General features: G+C 44.8%; 1 non-coding gene across 1 annotated transcript; it reads right to left on the bottom strand.

The window, feature by feature from the left end:
• Window positions 1–3,711: 3,711 nt before the first annotated feature.
• Window positions 3,712–3,818, bottom strand: LOC125358938. The gene has a single exon (XR_007212454.1). It is a non-coding gene; the product is annotated as a U6 spliceosomal RNA (small nuclear RNA).
• Between the last annotated feature and the right edge of the window lie 5,521 nt (window positions 3,819–9,339).

Genomic DNA, 9,339 nt, shown 5'->3' with positions numbered 1-9,339 from the left:
CTAGCCCAAGCTAGCATTTGGTTTTGAAACTGGAAAGAAGGATGCTCAGAATTACCAAGTGACCGCTGAAGATCATTTAGCTTGCAGCCACGCAGTACTGGCATAGTTGCTTACGTCCCCCCACCACTTCTTCTAGCAAAGAACAATGGATGTTGTGGGCTTGTTAGCACACCAGACAGAGTAGTCTGAGTAAGACACACTAAACCAGATCCTAAACCATATTTGGGGGTGAGGCGTAAAGTAGATCCATCCAGCAGCTTCATTAGTAATACTCAGATCATCTGAGTACAATGAAGAAGGAACTTGCCAGGCAGCCACTGTAAAATAAACATCCATTGATCTTCTCGGCCCAGTAATAACATACAAGGCTATCTGGGGACATTCTGGCTGCTTTCCAGGAAAAGATTAGTGGTTTCAGATCTCACCTGCTTAAGAACAGAGACGGGAACCAAATGAGGCCCACCTACTTCCCCTTGCTTCTAAGATGGTCTAAAATGAATATGTATTTCAAGGCTGGCTCACAGCAGTATTGCTACAAGGCCAGCTCATGAGAACGTTACCTCTTGTTTCTCAAGTGCTTTGCTAGTGACTGAACATATTCTCTTGCATAAACTCATTATCTCCTAATAACCCCATGAGGCTCAGAAGGCAGGAATAGTACATTTTGAGCAAACTGGGGCGGGAAAAGCTCATAAAGGTTAAGTATGTCAAGTCAGCGAGACTCAGATTTAAGCCTTTGCTCTGCTCATCGCCACCGGCAACCTGATTAATTCTTGAAAGTATGAATTAGCATTGCAAGATTTCATAAAAATCATTGATTAATGAAACTCTGTAGCGCCTTTGAGTCCTGCTCCCCAATTCTTGGAACCTACCCACCCTTATCATTACCGATACAATGAACTTCTCATCATCCCTCCAAACCCACTGCTCCTCCAAGAGGCTTTCCCTAACCCAGCCTGCACCAGGAGCCCTCCAGTACCCCATCTGCCATCAGTCAGCCCCTCCCTCCCTCCCTGCCATTCCCCTCTCTATCCACCTCCTCCACCTTCTGCCCCCTTTGCTCCCCTCTCTGCTCTCTCTCCTTCCTCCTGCTCCTTTTCTCCTTCTCTTTCTCCTTGTCAGCTTTGGGCTCTTGGAAGTTATTCTTCCTGTAGTCAGACGTGATCATATTCTTTTACTTTAGACCAATTACTATAGCTGGGTTTATAAGATATTCTATTCAGAGCTGAGATCTGTAATCAGGAAAAAAAAGGAAGAGAAGTAATAATCAAAAGAGTATCTATTATGAAAGAGTAACCCCTCTGTACATCACCTTTATAATGACAATTGGAAAAAAACAAGAACATATCCATTTCAAATCATGTTCAGATTACTGGATGCTATTATGATTGAATGTCAAGGCTACTTCAGAAGGGACAAGTTGCAGCTGGGGCTCAATTGTCCATATCCATGAATCTCGCACAAAATCAGGACTGACCATCCATCTATGGACATAAGGACCATGAGACCAGAACACGCCCTACTTCACTTGCTCCGCGATCCCAATACCTCGTACAGAGCCTGGTGGGAAATGAGTGCTGACTGAGCACATGCACAAAGGAAAGAACACATGGATCATTTCCTCAGACAAGGTGTGGACTTCTTTACAGAAAGCAGACTTCACACACACACATACACACACACACACACACACACACACACACACACACACACACACACACACACAGCTTTACTGCACCCAGCAAAGCACACTGGAACTCAAGGGTCTGTCATTTTTCAGTTCCATCCTCACCCCTACAGCTGAGCTATACTGTTAAACCTCTGCCACCTTCTCTACAGTCTCTTCCTCTGATTCTTTGTCTGGCTTAGCTCCTACAAGAAATGTTGACTACCTGACCTAAAAGACCTTTAAACAGAGGAAACAGCCACAGTCCTGCCTGCCTGCTAAGCCCAGCCAGACAGGGACAGAGACGCTCAAAACAAACAGAGAACCTCGCTTCTCATGGCTTCTACACTGCATGGCTGACCAGCTCAGGGAACAGATGGAAGCCAGAAAAGGATCATTAGGAACCAAATCTGGACACATGAGGCTGCTTACAGCAGGTTATAAAGGGCAACATGGTGCCCTTTTTCTAGCTATTACGTCGTTTCTGACATAATGCCTTTTTCCAAAGAAACTCTGACAATAGACCGGGCATCTGTAGGACCACATGAAACCCCATAAAACATTAGCACTGAGCAAGGATGGTTTTTCGTGTGCTTTTTTTTTAAAACAGAAAAGATTCACTCAACCAGCCAGGAATACACATGGCCTTTCTTTCACTGGATGAAAAACATCTTCTTTTAAGTTACCTCAGGACTTTTACATTTCCCAAACCAGGCATGAGGGCAGCTAAAACAGCAACAATGTGTGTTCCGGTGGTGGGCGTCTGAGATGCACCTGCTCAGCCCCGGCCAGTCCTGGTCTTTTTGGACTCACTCACTGAGCTCTGGTCTTGCCTTCACTTCCATGTATGAACACTGGACCAGTGTCCACCATAAATCTCAGAAGCCATGGGACAGAAAGAAAAAAAAAAAGCGGACCACTCTGCAAATCCCTCTCTATCCTGAATGGACACACAATCGGTGGAGTCCTGGGCTTGGACAGGTCAGCCTTCTTGCCGATGAAGTGAGAGGAGCATAACCCACTTGTCAAAGGGGCTCTGGGAACTGAGAGCAGTGCAGTACTTGGCCCTTCAAAGTTATTCTAGAAATACTAGCTCCCCTTGTGCAGAAACCCAAATGGAATAATCTAGAATGTCACCTTTCACTGCTGCCTTCCAGTTGCCAGGACATATGTTCATGCTTTGAGAGGCCACTGCGCACAAGATGGAAAGACAAACCCTCCATACAGACCACAAACTACCGAATAACATAAGTGGTGGATTAAAGCCATAGATATGCCAGTAATCAAAGGAGGGAGAGAGGCCTCGATAGTGCAGAAACATGAACATGATGTTAGGAAAGTGAAACAGATAACCAAAAAAGATAAGTGAAGAAAGTGATGGTGTTTTACAAAAAAAAATGTTTTTAATGAGGCAAAGCTCACACCTGTCATCCATGCTACTCAGCAGGCTGAGATCTGAGGACTGCATTCAAAGCCAACATGGCTAAGAAATGTCTGCGACACTGGTATCTCCAATTAACCATCAAAATGCTGGAAGTGGAGCTGTGGCTCGAGTGATAGAGCACCAGCCTCGGGCACAAAAAGATAAGGGACAGTGCTCAAGCCTTGAGTTCGAGCTTCAGTACTGGAACAACAAGAAAATGCCAATAGATAAAAGTTAATTGATTTTATAAGCATTTCCTTAGTATCTAAGTTTTAGCAAGGCCTACTCTAAAGACACCCAACTCAGTGATGAACTTCCCATAGTCAGACTTCATAGAAACATTAAATCTTGGGCACACACACACACACACACACACACACACACACACACACACACACAAAAGGTGATGGCAGACCGTTTACGAAGAAATTAAGAACCTAGCGCAGTGTCCCCTGAAATCACACCATGTAAGTGGCCCGGCCATTCAGGTGGCCAAGAAATGTCCAGGGAGGCCTTCTATCTGTAGGAGATGGGCAGACTCGTAGGAGCTCAGGTGTCCACTACTGCCATAGCTAGCATGTAAAATCTCTTCTGTAGTACTTTCACCTAAAGTGTGTGCGTGTTTCATTTGGAACACTTCACGAATTTGCATGTCCTCCTTGCTCAAGGGCCATACTAATATGCTCTGAATCATCCTAATTCAGGTCTATGTGCTGCCACAGTGAGCATTCGCTCAAGCATTTTGTCTGTCGAATCTCTCTTACTCTCTGCTGTGGAAACAGCCACCTTCCGAATACATAGAAGACTTTTTCCCCCCATAGGTAAGAAAATTAAGCTTCAAGTATCCATGTGATTTTTTTCAGGAGTGTGGTCCTTTGATGAACCATTTTAAAAAGATGACTCATTGGTATCCAAAGTGGAAAAGGATTTTAGACATCCTGAATTTCTTACAAAATAGAGAGCTCTTAGGGCTGGGGATATGGCCTAGTGGCAAGAGTGCCTGCCTCATATACATGAGGCCCTGGGTTCGATTCCCCAGCACCACATATACAGAAAATGGCCGGAAGTGGCGCTGTGGCTCAAGTGGCAGAGTGCTAGCCTTGAGCAAAAAGAAGCCAGGGACAGTGCTCAGGCCCTGAGTCCAAGCCCCAGGACTGGCAAAAAAAAAAAAAAATAGAGAGCTCTTGTCCACAGCACACAGACCTGACACTAGACACAGGAGTGGCAGAGTTTCAAAAGAGAAATGCTACAATAATGTCAGAAGGATTCGCTGAAAATTCACTTCTGTCTGTGTGTGTCTACCAGTTCATGTTCCTCCTTTTTCTCCTCCAATGCCAACACATTTCCTCCCTCCTGGCTTCGCACTTCCTCTTCCCTGTAGCCTCAAGTCTCTGCTCCTTGTGTAGATAGAGCACGCTGGTCATCTACTATATCCTTTTACCCTGATTTAACTTACTTATAATACCTTTCTCTCTCTCTCTCTGCGTGTGTGTGTGTGTGTGTGTGTGTGTACTATATGTGTTCATTTCTCTTTCCCCATACTTTATTTTTTTTTTTTTTGGCCAGTCCTGGGCCTTGGACTCAGGGCCTGAGCACTGTCCCTGGCTTCTTTTTGCTCAAGGCTAGCACTCTGCCACTTGAGCCACAGCGCCGCTTCTGGCCGTTTTCTGTATATGTGGTGCTGGGGAATCGAACCTAGGGCCTCGTGTATCCGAGGCAGGCACTCTTGCCACTAGGCTATATCCCCAGCCCTTCCCCATACTTTAAGCTCCCAGGAACAGGAACAGAAATCTGCTCAGCCTGGTTCTACAAGGACCTAGAAACAGTGCCCACGATGGCAAGCACCCCAGCTTTGATTGGTTGTGGAACAAACACATATTGGGAAACTGTGGAATATATTGTCAATAGAGGGAGAAGACATTTCTTTGTAATTTTCTTTTTCCCAGTAGCATGCAATCAACACACAGAATTGGGCCTGATGCAAGACAGTTTGTTGTCTTACCACTGATGCATTTCTACCCGCAAAAGGACCAAACTCCATACACTCAATTGAAATCTCCCCTTGCAGCGATGAGTCTCTGCCCTCTGCTCGCAAGGCTGGCATCTCTAGATTTCAATTACTGCAAGTGTCACCACAAGTAACAACCACTCCAATTCTTCGGCTCTATGGAAGTTAAAACCCAATTCTGCCAAAGCCAGAGAAACACCTTCACAGATCGGGTTGGGTTCTGAATCCGTTCCACAGGAACTGAAAGAGCTCCTAGCAGAGGCTGCCGAACTTCCAACAATTATCTTAAGGTCTGATTAGCATTTTAAATGTCACTGGTATAAATTAAAACTGTTTACAGCTCTCTGTGTCATTATTTTGTGATTCATGATTTCATTGCAGCTAGCCAAAACTCACTTCTTGGAAAATCCCATTCAAAATGATCCATGCTGGTTAAAAGTCTGGCACAATCTTCTTTCTGGTTGAAATATCTAGCCTTCTTTCATATTATTATTAATATTATTATTACTATTATTATTTATTCACTTTGGTAGTCTCAGCTTAGTTTGAATATTTGAGGTGGCAAATTAGCAGGGAGACTATTTGAAAAGAGTTGTTTTGTTCTGTTTTGTTATTTAAGTTACTCAATACAACTGGCTTAGAGAGGACAAATGAATATCTCAGGGCATGGATACACATTAATCAACAATCATTTGTTGTGGCATCTCTCTTATTGATTCATGTATTGCTAGAGAACAAAATAATGATTTCTTAAGGTCTCCTCTACTCCTGGTCATTATTTTTTTGTGTGCGGTACTGGGGCTTGCACTCAGGACTTGGGCACTGTCCCTTAGATTTTTCACTCATGGCTGGCTCACTACTACTTTAGCCATCGCTTCACTGTTGGCTTTTTAGTAAGTAATTGGAGATAAGGGTCTCACAGATTTCTCTCTCCAAGCTGGTTTTGAGCCTCAGTCCTCATATCTCAGCTTCCTGAATAGCTAAGATTACAGGCATACACAAGCTCTTTTTAAAAAAAAATACTGCCACTTAAAAATAGCTCCATCTTATGAATGCTTTATTTCACTAATTTCCTTTTTTTTTTTTGCCAGTCTTGGGCCTTGAACTCAGGGCCTGAGCACTGCCCCTGGCTTCTTTTTGCTCAAGGCTAGCACTCTGCCACTTGAGCCACAGCGCCGCTTCTGGCATTTTCTATATGTGTGGTGCTGAGGAATCGAACCCAGGGCTTCATGTATACAAGGCAAGCACTCTTGCCACTAGGCCATATTCCCAGCCTACTAATTGCCTTTTATTGCTGTCGTTTTTGTTTCAAAACTGTAGAGCCCAGGGCTGGGGATATAGCCTAGTGGCAAGAGTGCCTGCCTCGGATACACGAGGCCCTAGGTTCGATTCCCCAGCACCACATATACAGAAAACGGCCAGAAGCGGCGCTGTGGCTCAAGTGGCAGAGTGCTAGCCTTGAGCGGGAAGAAGCCAGGGACAGTGCTCAGGCCCTGAGTCCAAGGCCCAGGACTGGCCAAAAAAAAAAAACAACTGTAGAGCCCAGAAGTATTTTGTGTTATGCTGGTCAAAGGTAATAGCTTGGGTGGAGATTCCTGTCCATATTTTACAACCTACCGCTGTAGGCCCATAGTCTACACCCAGGCCTGTTTGCCTCAGCTGCCCCAAACCCAGGCTGTTCAGAGCATCGCGTCGTTACCAGAGACAAAGTTGAGACAGTTCACTTTATCCAGTCAGAACACGGGTGAAGCTAGAGCATAGCTTGAGCGGTAAACACCACCCTCGTCCTCAATTTCCCATCAGACTGTGCTCTGCACCTGCCTGGAATGCTCTAAGAAGAGGTAACCAAATCTGTTCTAGAAAGGGCCTCACTGAACATAGCTGGGGTTCTGAGGAGCTGTCCCAGGTACTGAACTGTGTCCCTTTAAACATGGAGGAAATCAAGTCAGCATGAGACCAAATGGGGTGGTTGTGCTCCAGGAAGCCTGCACATTTGACCCTCTGCTACATTCTCTCAGTTTCTAGACTGCTCCAGGCTTGTTGCTCCTTGCCTCAGGGCCTCCTTCTATGTCCTCTCAGTAAGTAGCCCTGATTTCAGATCCGCGTATCTGCCCCTCTCTGACAGCTGTGTCTCACATCACCTCCACAGACGAATGGAGGCCTTGATTTATTCTGTCAGGATACCATCCATTTCCCACTATCGTACTAAGCAGTCAGCTCCACTCCCACAATCCTTGTTTTAGATGTAGATTGTTGATATCTTCTCAATGCTATGCAAAGTTAAGCACCTTTTAATGTTACCAATTAATGTGCATGTGTGCATGCGTGTGTGTGTGTGTGTGTGTGTGTGTGTGTGTTTCTTTGTTCAACCTCCAGGAATGAAGCTTGAAGTAAAGGTTTCTAACTCTCCCTGACAGATGGCACTCTACCACTTGAGCCATGCCTCCACTTCTAGGTTTTTGCTAGGTAATCAGATATAAGATTCTCTTGGATTTGTTTGCCCAAACCATGATTCTCAGATCTTACCCTCTTCAGTAGCTAGGATTATAGGTGTGAGCCACCAGCAACCAGCTAGGTGTTTTTTTGTTTGTTTATTTGTTTTTGTAAATTGGGGTAGGATTCACTTCACATAAAATTCACTTCCCCAATTTTAAGGGCACACTTCTGTGGCAGGAAGTGCATTCGTCATGCTGTGCAAACATCACCACCATTCAACTCCACAACTCTTCTTCTCACAAAACTGCAATGCTATACCCATAAAGCAATAACTGCTCCCCTTGATAGAACTGGGAGTATAGATTAAAGCTTGCAGAGCATGCAAGAGGCCCTGGGTTTGATCCCTAACACTGTAAATAATAAACTCCCACCCCCTTTCTCCCTCTCTTCAGGCTCTGACAACATCTGAAATTGTGTTTATTTATTTAATACATTAATAGTACAAGGATATTTCATTGTGGCGATTCAATGGAGGTGAATGCTGTACTTTGAAAAATAAAGTTTTCACATGCTCTGTTCTAGTCTCATTCTTCTTCCTTCCCTCGCCAACTTTTTCCAGACAGAGTCTAGTGAGTTCCATGAACTCTTAACCATTCAAAATCAGATTAATGGCGGGGCACTGAGGGCTCACACCTGTAATCCCAGCTACTCAGGAGGCTGAGATCTGAGGGTACTGGCTCAACACCAGCCCAGGCAGGAAAGTCCATGAGATTCTTATTTCCAACAAAGTAGCCAATAAAAGCCAGAAGTGGAGCTGTGGCTTACGTGGTAGAACACTAGTCTTGAGGAAAATAACTCAGGGACAGCACCTAGTCCCTGAGTTCAAGCCCTAGGACTGGTACCAAAAAAAAAGGAGACAAATGACAGAACCCTGAGAGAGCATCTTGCTCAGTCCCCTCCTACTCTCTACCCTTTCCCCAGCCTAACATCTCTATGATCCTTATTCTGACCAGGTAGAGGGGGTGCCTGCCCACCATGTGTAGATTGGGGGTACATTTTCCTGCAGAGCATCCACCATTCACAAAGGATATGACTCACTAGCTCTGTGATTTCATGCACCAGGCCTTCCATTAGCCTGACTCATTCACAGGGCCAGAAGGAAATTGTTTCCAAGTGATTGAAATCTCACAACTTTACAGCAACAAGACCTGGTGGGGTGTGGGATTATCTGATGTGAAATTTACTTCTTCCTTGATTCAGATTGAATTCTTTTGGAATGGATCCTGCGTGGAATATCGACCTGGGGAAATTGCTGTTCCTGGAGTTCGCCCTGAATTGAAAACTTACTGTGTGTGGCTGTTCCAACTAGATGAAAACATATCTATATTCTTGGTTTTGGAGGAATTCTGAGTGCAGTGAGGAAATGAGTTCAGTTCAGACAGCTTTTATTGGAAGGAAGATGCTGGAAAGGAATTTAGAAACCAAGTGCTCTCAGAGTTCCTCCTACTCATTTTACAAATTAGGGGATTGATTGGTTGAGGTTAAGGTTAAGGACACTTCCATACAGCTATGTGCTCTCACTCAGGCCTTGGACCCTGAAGCTGATTGTCACTGAGAAGGAAAGATGGGCTAAATCAAAGGCCGTTGCCTTCCCTGGACCCAGAACATTTGTTCTTTCATATTTTAAAACAGAGAGAGGCCATTGCATGTTTCTACCATGCGTGATTTCAGGACACTTTGGCTGATCAGGCTGGGGTCATGTATCTCCCCTGTGGCTGATGAAAGGAAGGGGAAAATAAGGGAAGA

The sequence above is a fragment of the Perognathus longimembris genome, chromosome 10, assembly GCF_023159225.1.
Source record: "Perognathus longimembris pacificus isolate PPM17 chromosome 10, ASM2315922v1, whole genome shotgun sequence".
NCBI classification, from domain to species: Eukaryota; Metazoa; Chordata; class Mammalia; order Rodentia; family Heteromyidae; genus Perognathus; species Perognathus longimembris.
This window is presented reverse-complemented; position numbering and strand designations above follow the sequence as displayed.